Here is a 14,151-nt window from a genome sequence, read left to right on the forward strand (position 1 = left end):
TCAAATATCATTGCAATTCTTCCAGTGAAGACCGAAATCATTCGAATCGTTAAACTTTGAATGCGACTAACCTTATTTACGCTAAAAATAGATTTGTCTGCACGATGAAGAAGGAAAGTATAGGAAGCTTTATACTTAAATATCATTTTGATGGAGTAATTTTCAAAGCTGTAAATTTTTTATCTATTAAATGGTGAATATTTAAATAAAGAAACTATGCAAAATAATTGCACAAAAATGACCAAATTCCTATATTCTAACGAAACTGAATGCTACGAGTGAAAATTTGGTCTTGTTTAAATGTAAATAACCGCATCCATAGATGTTGTATAGTACAGAGTCGTGACACGGTTCTCAATGATCTCAATGATCTAAATGACTATGATTGTAGCGGAAAGAGCATCAATCTCCTCGAAAGAACAGCCGAGAGAAAGTTCAAGCCAGCTTATTTGTTGAGACTGAGCAATAAACGAAGGTAGTGCTGCATAATTTCGAGCCAACTAGAGATCCAATTACTCGATCCTAATTAATCACTGGACTACATACTGCTTACTGCTGACTGACAAACAACTCCTGACAAGTGAATTCTTGTTCTCAAATCCTGTTTTCCAACATACTTGTGCTTTAGACTGCCTCCTCTCGACAAACAGCTCTTGTGCTAATAACTACCAACGAATAGATGCAAACTTTGCTTCAAACACTTCCAATTTAGCTACTAAAAACTATTTCATTGTTTAGATACAAATGTAACTTTGCCTTTGCGTATAATATATTACTAGACTGTGGATATTTATGGATTCACGGTAAATCTTTAAATATAATATGCAAAAATGTATTAAAATATTTAGACCATTTGTTACAGCGTTCAGTAGATCAAACAATTTTCTGCCTACTTTCCGTTTCTTTAATTATATTCACAAGAATCTGAATTATCCGCAGTCTATACACATAGCCATTACTTTGCTACTGCAAACAATAAGAACAGAAATACATCTTGTAGTTACAAAATACAGAAACAGAAATACTGTGATACTTCGCTATTAAACGTGATAAAAATTAACAATTCCATTTCGCTATAAAAAAACGATAAAAGCTACAATTATATTTCGTTAATACGAACGATGAAAGTAGAAATTAAACAACAGCCTAATCTATTTTCAAATCTCACTGTACGTACTTTGAAATATTAAAACAGTGCGGAGAAAAATGCCCTTTCTTTTTCACTACAGTAAACTGGTCTACAATTATTCGAAAAGCACCAAAAAAAAAAAAAAGTAAATTCCAAATACATCCGTAAATCATCCAAATCTAAACGATTTCTCCTCGAATACCTATTCAAACATGCAATCGTATTTTCAAGTTATCGCGTATTCAAACGGGAATAAATACGTAAGAATGGATATCGGAATGAGTAAACTTTGTCGATTCACCAATGTACCTGGACTTCCCAGAATAAATATGTATGCGGATAAAACGACCATTCAAACAGAGCATCGAGATTCGATCGTTGGATAGCGAAATTTTCGTTAGCTGATTCGAGGTTTCCGGAACAGTCGGCCACCACCGAAAGGTCAGTCGCTCGATGCGGAAATCGTGTCGGTGCTGTGGCCAGTCGGCGAAATAACGAAAATTCAGCGACGTGTGTTGGAACACCTGGCTGATTCGCAGGCTGAGAAGGTGCTCGCCCGCACGAATTTAATTCTTTCGAACCGAATCCAAATTTCATTCTCAGCCTGTCCGCCTTTCCCGAGTAATCGTCGATCCGTGCGCCGTACCGGAAACTCGCCACGACGGCGACGTTCGCGTTTCGTAATACACTTGCCCATGAACAATTACTCGCGAATAAAAAAGCTTCTGCTTTTGGATCGTACAACGAAATTTACTTTTCCATCAAGTTCTACGCGAGGAATTTTTAGGACGATAATTAAATTAGTGTTGGCCGAATTTTCATTACGTGCTATATTTTATATTGTTCGTCCTATTTTATTTAGTTAAAATGTCCTATCTATTACCTCGAAACTGAAGAAATCTGAATGTTTATTATTTTCTTTATGCTATCTTTGTTTTTCTTCGATTTAAGATACTTAGCCTTATTATTCGTTTTCTTTTTCTTTCGTTGTTATTGGCTTTTTTTATTGTTCTTATTTAGACGATACGAAACACTGGGAACTTCAAATATTTTAACATATCTAAAATAAAAATAAAATACATATCTGAATATGTTTGAAATAAAATGAAAATATGATAACATTACTTAAGTGATAATATACAAGAGATCATTCGAATATAAAGTTACACGAAGAAGACCATTTTCATGTGAAATATGTTAATAAAATGGATATTTCTTCGTCAGAAGGCAGTGTTCCCCTAATGGAAATCATACATAGTATTCTATACTCCGTCCACACACATCATGTACTAAGTACGTATTAAATCTTGATTTCGTCAGCGTCCAATTCATGGCCTACCCTTACGAGCCACAAAATGTGACCACATGTGTCCCACTAATTTCATCGTTATGTGTTATATACTGCTAGATACAACCTAATAGCACGCGCCTCTAGGTCGTGCAATAAAATACATCCTACACATATTTCCATATTGTACTGACATTATAAATGTGTGGGTAACGAATCGATTAAGGACTAAGCTGATATACCGGAATAATTAAAATTTCAAAGTATAATGACGCTCAAACATTGACTTTTACTATAAATTTTAACCCATAGATATCTACCTTAGTATTTCCTTTTTATGAATAAACGAATGAAATAAATATTATAGAAAAATACGGGCTGCAATTTAGGATAGAGATGCAGTCACATTTTCCAATCTGAACAATATACAAATGTAGATAAATTTAATGACAGTACGTGATGCTGCATTTCGAACGATGTTTATGCTTTTAAAGGAGATTGACGTTGGAATTTATTTATTAATCAATTCAGGCGTAACTAAAAAAAAAACACAACCGCTACAAATATGTAAACAAGTATCTTTTTCTAGACATTAAAAAAATTCAGAAGAGACGAAGAGATAAATTTTATCTTATAAATAACGTATCGTTCCTATGTATAATCGCTTTAAAAATATCGTTAATTCTAATTAGATGAAAACCTACGTGTGTAAATAAGCGACAACATTTTAATGTTAAGAATAAGAAGTACGAAGTTCGCGCGTCATTTTATTCAACGGTTCAAGAGTAAAGACTCGTCCATAATAGGATTCAATATTCAAATACTTCAAATGACCCCAACCAAACACTCAATCGTATTGAAACAGGCAAGCGTCTCGTTTCTCTAACTTAAAAGGAGCGTCGAATCTATCGGTGACAAAAAGCAAAGTAAGCTGTTTGTCCGAAAATAGAGTCTGGTTGTTCAGTGGCGCGAAAGAGGAACGCGAAGAAGCCCGATCGGAAAATAATCCGACGGATCCCTGTCGCGTCGAATTCGGGGTTTCTAGAGCACTCGGACACAGTTTTTTAAAGGTCGACAACCTTTCCACCCTGCGTCATTGTTGAGTTACGTTGGTACTCCCGTTCGATATCGCTAAAATGCTATTAGGTCGATCCCAAAACGACTTCCTGGCGAGTTCTCGCAGCTCTTTCCAACTTCGTTTCCATCTGCTTCGCTTTGCCCGTGAGCACGGTTTCCAGAAATTTACGAGACTTTCCTAGGCAAACTCGGAGAACGTGTTCCCTCTGGAAACGAAATTCTACAGAAAAAGCGGAGGGCGCGTTTGCGAAATAAAATAGCCGTAAAGTTTCTCAGCGACAAACAGTTGGTTCCCTGCCGATGTCGTTTGTCCCAGATTGATTTTGCAACTCAGACGACCGTGCTTCCATTTTGTTTGATAAACGACGATAAGTTTCGACGTGAATAACGATCTATACGTGTGTTCGATCTAATTCTACTTTCTTGTTTCGCACTATGGCTCCCTCTTGCGCGATAATTCAGTTAATAATAAACGAACTCTTGTTGTTTGCGTAAATTCATATCTTTACGAATATACGAGCCGTTAGCAGGCCAAAATCATTAACTACACTTTTTGAAATTTTTGAAATCTTCCTGTCAGAACTCCCGATCGATGTGTATCTTATAACAACATATTTTAATAACATAATTTCATCGATTTTGTCTACTTCTTCTTTTGTGAAGTAATACGTATATCTCGCAAAGTTCTGGGATTATGCTGATATTAAATGCTGAGATTTCTTTGACTCACAATTTTTGTTACAGTGTTCATCAACTTGCCCACTTCGTGGCTAGATCGTTCGCTTCCCACATGCCACGGGGCACCGTGTCTTCGAGTGTTCACGAATTTAACTGAGTGTACCTGAGTATACCCGAGTGTATTTGAGTATATCCGAGTATATCCGAGTGTACCCGAGTGAACCTGAGTATCCCGAATGTATCCGAGTACACCCGAATCATCGGTACAGTGTAAACGATCCTCTGTGGCAGACACAAACATAAGAGATCGCACCCTTGTCGACACTCCAAAACTAACATGCATGACTCTTATTGCCAGAACCGCAGTAGTCCTTAAGTCCTTATGAGTATCACCACTCAAACCCTAGGCCTAAGCCTAAACCCTGATGATACATTCCCACTATCGGCGATACAATATTTATTGAAATAGAACGGCGAATAGAGCATAGAACTCATGATGCATTGAGCTAGACACGCGTATCTCCTCTATAAAAGAATCGACGTTTACATATTCATATCCACGCACCAAACTTTTGAACTCTCATCCGTCTAGGTACAACTGTAATCAAGGAAATAGAAGCTAAAAATAGAGGTTCATTGCATCCATTAAATATCACAGCCAGCAATCTACTTCGAATATTTTCCTATATTATGGTATGTACATCATGTACAATTTTACACCTTTGAATTTTTCATAAACGCATAAAAATCTGTAGTGCATTAATAATATTACTTCGCCAACACAAAAGAACCCTGATCTGTCACGACAAACATCCAATACGTACAGTGACTTTATTTTTTCGCGAGGTGACACCAGAAAGGCTTCCGGTTATCGTTCGATCTTCTTCGACTTCTTTTCTGCGTGCAACAAAGACGAGACTCTCCAAGGTACGTTGTACGTTCCTTTTGTCTAAACGCCGACATTATGGCTGACCCTACTTTTCCCTACGCCACTGTGCAAAAGGTTGGAGGGTAAAGTAAGTAGGCACTTCAGCGAACTATTGATAGCACTAGCCAACCGTGGTCTTTCAAAGATTTGTCTCGCTCTCTTCTGTTCCCGGTTCGAACCTGGTTTCGCCCCTCTTGTTGCGTGTGTTCCACACACACCAAGTTAAACACCCGTTCACAGAAGTCTTAACTATGTAACGGTTGTGTTATTTTCATTACTAACTAACGATCTAACTAGACAATACGCTCGGCTTTTATTTCATTCCGTATAATGCCTGTGCGCTCAATATCGCGCTGGAGAACGATCGTTGCTCGCCGTACTATACTACCAGCCCGAGCGTCAGGTTTCTCCTATTGCTTATTGTCAGTGGAAGAGCTATGAATTTTTTAGAACACTCCAATGGTGTGTTTCCAGGATAAAAATACTCTGCTTTTGCTACAATTCCATGTTATCCAGATATCAAGGGTTTTTGCGTTTTTCCGCTAATTACACGACAAATGTTTCATTCTTCCCTTTTTCCTTTTTTCTCTTCTTTTTTTCGTTACTATTATAGTGGTTAGAAGAAGTATTCGCATACACTCTTATTTTTTAACGCAGACTTCGAATGCGATTTCGAATATCTTATAAGTTTTATTTCATAACTTTTATGGAATACAGGAATCTTTTAATTTTGTTTATCGAATATTTCAGCAGATTAATTGAAAAACCATTTACTTTCCCTAAAGGACTTTTCCTCGCGAATAAAAATTTCCAATTGACCAGTGATTAAAGGAGCGAGTGATTCAAGTTTCTCAAATACAAGAGATTGAAATATTCAACCGCAATCTTACGCTAATTAAACGAAATATTCAGCCAGGTGGCTTGTAATTAATCGATGAATGTGCGCATTATATCTTTGATTTTGCGATACGTACAATGAACATTTTCTTGAAAATAAATTCACGACAAGCACGTGTATTATTTCGATTGTACGCGTACAATGTATACAAGGTAGGTGCACAGGTCGCAAACCGCATGCTCGATAACGAATAACCTGCCATATACAGAATATTCGAACAGAGTCGAGGCGAACGCGTACGCGTTTCGCCGTAATTACGATTCTCGATATTGTTTTCGGTCGCATTATTAGTTCGAATTCCGGCGAAAACCACCGAGCATCACGGGAACGATAAATCGATGAGATCCTGACGTAATGGGAATCGATTAACGACCACGCACAGCGTGCTACATATTACTATCCTTATCGACGTTTATCATTGCAAGATGATCGCACGAAGTTTAAAAAAAATTGCTTTAATCATTAAATACGTGCGATATTGATAATGCAATTGGTTCTGAAAAAATGATTCCGAATGAATAAATGTTTGTCTTTCTATCCCCATAATATTATTCGACTTATATGCGAACATAAATATCCATCTAATTAAATTCACTCGTTTCCACGATGCCTACATATATATGCGTTTAGTATTATGAAATAGAATGTTATATACGTAAGTGCATTGTACTTGCGCGTATTATCTTAGAAATCTATCGATTTAGTAATTTTCTTTAATGCAACGGTAGCAGAACGTTAAATAGAAATGACAAATAGAAATCTTATAAATAATTGAGAGCAGAAGGGGAAAATTAAAAATAAATTGCAAACAAGCTAGAAATGAAAGCATGGCACTCGGAAAATCAATAGTAAAAAGTAAAGGAATAAAAAATACTGTAATTAGAAAGGAAATAGGAACGTTTCCAATAGATTGAAGTCAAAACGTCTTAGGATTTTTTCCAGCAGTATAATCGATGTCTTGTTTCCAGAATACAAACAATCGTATCGCTCGTATATAGGGGTGAAAAAGAAAAGGAAACGAGCCGTGTAATACAAACCAGACACGAAACCCATATGCTTCAATTTCCGTGCACTACCCGGCGGAAAAGGAAACAAAACTAACGGCGCGCGATTAAAAACGGATAGTATAACCCTCGTGTTTAATTTCCCACCCTTGCCGTGCTATGGCAGAGCTGATTCGACTGGTAGAATCGAATCGAATCGAATCGAATCGAATGAAACTTCCTTTCTTCCTTTCTCGCCAGATAGATAGGACATACAGAGGAAATGTAGATTTAAGAGTATCGAGGAATCAAACAGTTAGAAGATGTAAAAAAGCATATACTTATGTGTCATCAGAATTATTAAATCACCCTATGAATCATATCTTTGTAATATGTTATATCCTGTATACTAATGAAACGTATATCTTCTAAATTGTTACGTAAACGTTATCTACTGATTGCTAGTAACAAATATAACAATAGCATATCGGTAACAATAATTAAAACGATAGATAATCACCGATGATATATAAATTACATAAAACCAAAGAATCTCCAAACTTGTCGAGGTGTACATCAAACGCGTTGGTTTATTTATTAAAGAGACGAGTGATAAAATTGCAATAGTGTATATTAAAATCACTGCAAGTACAAGTACAGAGGTAATGTATACCAGCCGTAATCGTCGCTCGTTCAATGCTACTGTTCGACTCTACGTTCACTATTCGACTGTATGGCTCGCTATAATGACTCGTTATTATGACTCGTTATTATGACTGTCCTAGAGAGCACGTTCGTCTATTTGTATCGACAAGTGTTATTACAAAAAGTCCAAACGTAACTCCGGTTGACGATTACAAATAACAGCGATAATATTTTGTCCGGAGTTCATTTACCTTTGAACCTAGCAAACCAAAACAACGTTGGTATTCCAAGGTACAATAATACGAGTCTCTCCCGATACAAATGTTCCGTTGATTCATATGCCTCTACATTGTATCATCCAAAGGCAAAATTTCAAGCACCCAGCAGTATTTTCATAAATCACGTTTTAACCCGAATTCAAAGGTTCTCACCAATCTGACCGAAACATTTGCACGATCCTGCTGACAAATCCATATTCGCCTGTAGTTCCTCGCGCAAGTTGTCCAATATTTTTCGTAAACAAGCATCAGAGCGGATGCACAAGCGACGCCGGGATACGCATCGACCGAGCGAGTGCAACATCCAGTTGCCAGCAAGCACGAAACACTTCCCTATAGTTTATCCCGCTTGCTCGTCTATTTGCTCCCTATTTTCTGGCTGGTGGCACAAAGTTCCTGCGCGATGCATACCGGGACCGTGGAAAGTTGTTGAAAGAACGGGAAAAATGGCGCGGTAAAAAGCGGAGGACGGCCGAGTTTCCGTCTTCCCGTTTTATTATCTAGTCTCCGTGTAATCTCTCTACCCTTTCTTTATCTCCCTTCTTCTCTTTCTGTCCCCTCTTTACCCCTTATTATTTTTTCTTTCCTTCTTTTTCCCTCAGTCCCGCTGGGATCGTGTTTAACATTTTTACGTGTATTCAACTGGTTGCCGTTCAGCAGGGTTTCGTGCTCGAAAACTTTAATAAACGAGCCATCCAACCGTTCGTTCGCTCTTTTCTTTCTTCGTCTCGTTTCCACCCTCTGTTGCTACGATGAAAGCAACGCGAAGGCGGAGGATCGGTGACTCTGTCCTCCTCTCGCGCGCATTAGCGCGCCTCGCAACTGTGCTGTTCTCCGTCTGTCCCGCCGCTTTCGACTCTTTGGGACACACGATCGATCGATATCCATTCCCCGGGGGGAGACGAATTTTCGCACGGCAACAAGATATATCCGGAGGAAATAGGCCCGCGACATTAATAGACACCGGCAACATAGTAACACCCTTTACGTCTCTATCGGTCTTGAGCGGGATTATCACGATTTTCCACGAATGCATATATTTATAATATACAGAGGTATCGAGTTGGATAATAGGGTCGTTCGAGTTTCTTCAGAAAAGCGTCGAAGATCGTTTGCTGTTGTATGGAATTTATTCAATTAGCGACGCGTTTTATTATTCTTTACAAATGCGTTAACGATTTATATGTTGTATATTTTGAAAGATTTTTACAGATGCATCTCAATGTGTATATTTTTATATTTTTCAAAGTATTTTACATTTTCGAAATATCGAAAGAAATATCGTATATCGTTAATTTGCTGATTCATATCGATTTATATCGTCTATGGCTTCATACAGTTAATTACTCACGTTCAGACTGTAATTTCAGACTGTAGTTCTTATTTCTGGTAATGGATTCTCTTAATTTATGGTTGCAATCAAACATATACAAATGAAATTAAAATACAACATCAATAGTATCTCTTTGTTTAAACTGAATATGATGCTCGATAAAGTATAGTTCATTAAAATCCACGTAGAATTAAAAGTATTTTCTCGACAGCTTAATGTATGAAAGTTGAACAAATGTTCGATTAATTAAAACAAAATTGGCGCTTGAAAAAGAACATGTGTACTTCGATTTGTAATTTCTCTTCTTCATTCCTGTGAAATCAATCTAACAATTTGAGAAAATAACGTATGATATAATGATTCTTGTCTTATTTCCTAAAGAAGAATGTTCGATATAAATAATGCAAATAATCTCCTTGCGTTGATTTCCTCGATAAAGAAAAAGCTCATCGACACAATTTAATTCGATAAATAATTAAACGAACCATTCACATCGTCGTATTTGTTTAATCAACAGCAATGAAACCTTATCGATTTGAAAGTAATCAATATAATGGAGCATCTTCCGTGAAATTGTGTTTTAATTTTCTCACCACCGTTAATCCTCGAAGAAATCCTTTAATCTGTTTTTCCTTTTATCCTAAGTCTTATAGGACACAAGAAAACAGAAGGGAAGGAAGAAGAAAAGAAATACGAACGGTATATTTTTAAGTGGTCTCAGCTGGAGTTAGCTCTAAGATTAGATAATAAACTCTTCGTTTTCTATTTCATCTAACATCTAAATCCTACGAATTCTCTCTAAGTTATGACTGTGTGTTCTTATGTATACATAGACGATTTAACATAAACATCTAAACTCGAATAGGCAACCAATCGAAAAGTATCAAGAATGGAATTTTCTCGTAGTCACACAATTCTCCTCGACTCTGCAGATAAAAATCGAACTTTCGAAAATTCTCCGATTCTTTTGCAATACTCCTTTCGCGTATATTTTTCGTTAAATAACGTAGTTACGCAACGAGCTATTATTTCCTGATTCTATTGTAGAAACTGATTAATTACAGTAAAAAGTGTTTTAGCTACTTGCATTTAACGAGTAACTAGGATATAACTAATTTTTATCACGATGTTTGCGATGGATAGAATATATCGACAGTGTATAAAGAGACGACGAAAATAACAACAGCTTATGGTAATTGCAAACGTTTTATTCCCCGATTAATCACGTAACGATTACTTGGTCCTACAATTAGTAATCGAATAAACGAGGACGTTAGATAAAGAGGAAACGCGTTAAAGCAATTTTCACCTTCTTAATGTTTTTAACAAGAAAAGAGTCCTAAGTGTTTCCTTCCTATATCGTAACTTCTTTTGCTGTAGCATATACGCACGTCACTATGCTCTTTACCGCCACGTGTAAAATATTAAACGCACGAACGTTTTGTAATTTTACATTATAAAATTATAAAAAATACAATACAATTATACAAGATCAATAGTATTTTAACAAAAGATATTATTACGAATAGAAAACAATATAATAAATCATGTTCAAAATACAACGACCGGCAGGAAATAAATTTTTTAGAATTTTTTAAAATTTCATGACGCAAATCGTTAATAAGTAAACATATCGTACATTACAGCCAAAGACTTTTATCTCATCTCCACTACACGATAACAGAAATACATTTCACGGCCCCTAAAAACTGTATCAAACTGTTTGTTAAAAATTTCGCAAAAAAAAAGCCAACGCAATTTCCCAAAATCCCCACAATTATCGGTCGTACCATAATAATCTATTGGAAACTTCCTCTCCGAGAGAATTCTTCGCCAGACTAGCAGGCGATCGTGCAACAATGTATTAGGGATGATCAGCGAATTCGAGACACGTTTTGTCCAATGGCCCTGATAAACACGTGCGACCTGCCTCATGGATCAGAAAAGGAAGAAGTCTGGACGTATTCCTGGCTCGGATATACGGCCGACCATTAACGAACTGCCCCGTGTTCAATTGAAAGAACGCACAACTTCGCCAGGGGTAAAATTCGTGGAGCACGTGGTCGCCAGATGCGCCTCAAATTGGTCCCAGAAATCACCAGGCCTCCTTGATATTATATTATAATAACTGACTAATGGCAAACAATTTTTTTGTTTCGGCGGATTTTCAGTAATGTATTTGAATCGCTAAGCTCCTTTAGCTTTTAATCCTGTTACATTCTTTTACTTATTTTCGATCTAAAGCTTCCAACTAGAGTTTTCTAATATCTTCAGTCGAATAAAATACGAACAAAATGTTTACCTTCGTTTATCAGAATCTTCAACGAAGCGTTTGCATTATCAATCCTCTTCAACCCTGCTGTATTCTTTCGGTCACTATATTTTTCTAACATTGGAAAATATCTTCGTAATAGTGTCTAAAATATCTTCAAAATAGTTGTTTTGAACGAGACACGAACTTATGTAAATCACTCATTTTTAATTTCTTGTGGGTGATTCAATATACCGTATGTGTGTGTCTATATACAGCTGGAAAGATTTCAAAAGCTGCAAATTGTTCAGTGCATATTTCAATCATCGTAGCGTAAACTATTTTGTGCTATAGTGCAACAAAAATGGTACCACTGCATCCCAACAAGTTAAAAGTTACAAATGAGCAACGATTTTGTACTATTTATATTATCGAATCTCATGAAAGTTTATTGAATCCTACAGTTCTGTAAATATAAGAATTTGTAATTCTCGAAAATTTTTCATTGTCATATTATCATCTTCGTACGTTCCATTCCGCCCGTATGTTCTCACGTATGCACTGTTTATCGTCAGCATGAATAATCCATCGGACCACCCGGTGTACATCCCGGTGTGCATATACGCGTTGTTCCGCTTTGCTCACCTTACAATAGGATCGAATCTTCCATGCATTCATAAAGGACACGTGGTACGTACCACGTTTGCGAACGTTCACTGAAATCTCAGATCAGCCAAGTTACTTTGGCAATCGTAATGCAAACTAGTTTGTTTCAGTTGATTCGCAAAAATCTGATTTATCGATCGATTGCTTGATTTTCTGATACGAAACTGATTTTTGTCAAATTTATATAAATATTGTTGAAAAAAATTCACACAGAAAGAACACTTGCTTTCTTAAAACTCGAACGATCCTCAATAATATTGTCCCCTTTTTAAATTGAGCAATTCACTCATAATTTCTCTTATTATTACAGACACTTTAGCAAATTCTACATGTTCAACTCCTTCGTCGTTTTAGTATTCCTTGCGGAAAATCAAATTACTTAAATTCGAATGACACCAAGTCACTCAACTTTACTTGTATAAACACAAACTCGAAGTGAAATTATTCCAATTCGAACAACTTGACCAAACTAAAGCCTGAGTAAACCTTTACAACAGAATCAACTCTTGAAGGCATGTAACTGGTTTTCTAAAATCCTGTGCTTAAAGAACACGTGGTTTCGTGCGTAGAATTCATTAGAGGGATTTGTTAGAAGCCTAGGTAATCAGAAGTTATTGTAGAAGTTGCTATTGTATGGTAGAGACTTTTGGTTCATAGAAGTGAAGAAAGTCACGATCGTTCCTAAGAAGCTTACGCATAGAGATTATAGTGAGAAGGGTAGTTAAATTGATTGGTAGAATTGACAGATACTTTGTCTATGCCTGGAGAAATTGATAGAGGTGCTAAGCTCATTTGTTTGATAATGAGATGGACTCGTAGCATCGAACACACGACTGGTTGTATTCAGAACTTGTAGTTCGAGGATTTATAATTTCGTGCGGTGAATAAATCTAATGGCTTTATCGATGAGCAATAATTAGAGAACGAGATTGGTATGTAGATCGAATATAATAATAATAATTGCAAAAATAAAAGGTCTAACGCACCATTTTTACGGGTTTATTATTTTGATCAAAGCTGTTAAAACGGGAATATGTATAGAGAATGAAATTTTCACCAAACTCTTTATAAACTCCGCTGAAACTGTTTATAGCTGCAAATATATTTAAAAAAAAAAATCGATTTCTCTCGATGATGAAGGTTCGTTTAAAAAAGAAACCCTTGGCAAAAAAGAATTAATAAGTTGGGCATGTTCGTGTAAGCCCGTATGCAAATAACGCGATTAAAGCGGTTGAAAAAATGGAGTAACGACCTGCACACATCGTCGACGTCGAAGTAACTCGCGCAGATAGGCCAGAAATAATAATCCATGGCGAAGGTAAATGCACGGAGGAGAGGTTGAAAACGTGTCGTCGACACGTGTTGCACGAACGATACGACTCCTCATAAAATCATCGAACGCCTCTGCGAAAGCCCGTGAAAACGATCCTGTTCGCGACCGATTGGCTTTTAAAGCCACGATGAAAATGCGATACGCTTAACTCCACGTTGATTGCGCTTCAAATATAGGTAGAGTGTTAGCAATGAACATGATAAGAAACAATTTAATTGCGTAACGGTACCATTTATGTATACAGTTTCCCGAAGAAGTTCCTATGAAAAATTCAACGTGATATTCGAAATTCGTGATGTCAGGTTGGTCTAATAGAAAATATGTTGCAGCGCGAGAGATCGTTCGTGCGAACTTTTACTCGACTGCCTCGTAGAGCAACTTAACGCGATCGAGTCTCTTTAAAACGTTCAGGAAAGGACCAAATTAGGCTTGTAGACTTGTAGAAGAAACGAGTGGCTACTTGACGAAGTTCTGGCGATAGACTGATTCGGACTGACGATAGAACGATGTTTGAAATTAGGCAAGTTGCCGACAGTGGACACTCGAATTTTCTGATTTCGTATTTTCTCGAGATGGAGAAGACGGAGAGAAAAAGTGCTTGGCGAGTGTGTGTTTCGAAGAAGCCAAAAATGTAATCTCTGCATACCGGTCACATCAGCTAGCG

General features: G+C 36.9%; 1 protein-coding gene across 4 annotated transcripts in view; it reads right to left on the bottom strand.

The window, feature by feature from the left end:
- Window positions 1-14,151, bottom strand: part of LOC117207120 (tyrosine-protein kinase Src64B) — an 86,866-nt gene that overhangs the window by 50,290 nt on the left and 22,425 nt on the right. Inside the window, exon 1 of one of the 4 annotated variants that reach the window (XM_033447014.1) lies at window positions 4,997-5,231. The exons of the other annotated variants lie outside the window; for them this stretch is intronic. The gene's annotated coding sequence lies outside the window, so the exon portion shown is untranslated. Of the gene's footprint in view, window positions 1-4,996; window positions 5,232-14,151 lie in introns of those variants that run through there. 4 annotated transcript variants of the gene reach the window in all.

The sequence above is a fragment of the Bombus bifarius genome, unplaced genomic scaffold, assembly GCF_011952205.1.
Source record: "Bombus bifarius isolate JDL3187 unplaced genomic scaffold, Bbif_JDL3187 scf7180000008022, whole genome shotgun sequence".
Classification (NCBI taxonomy): Eukaryota; Metazoa; Arthropoda; class Insecta; order Hymenoptera; family Apidae; genus Bombus; species Bombus bifarius.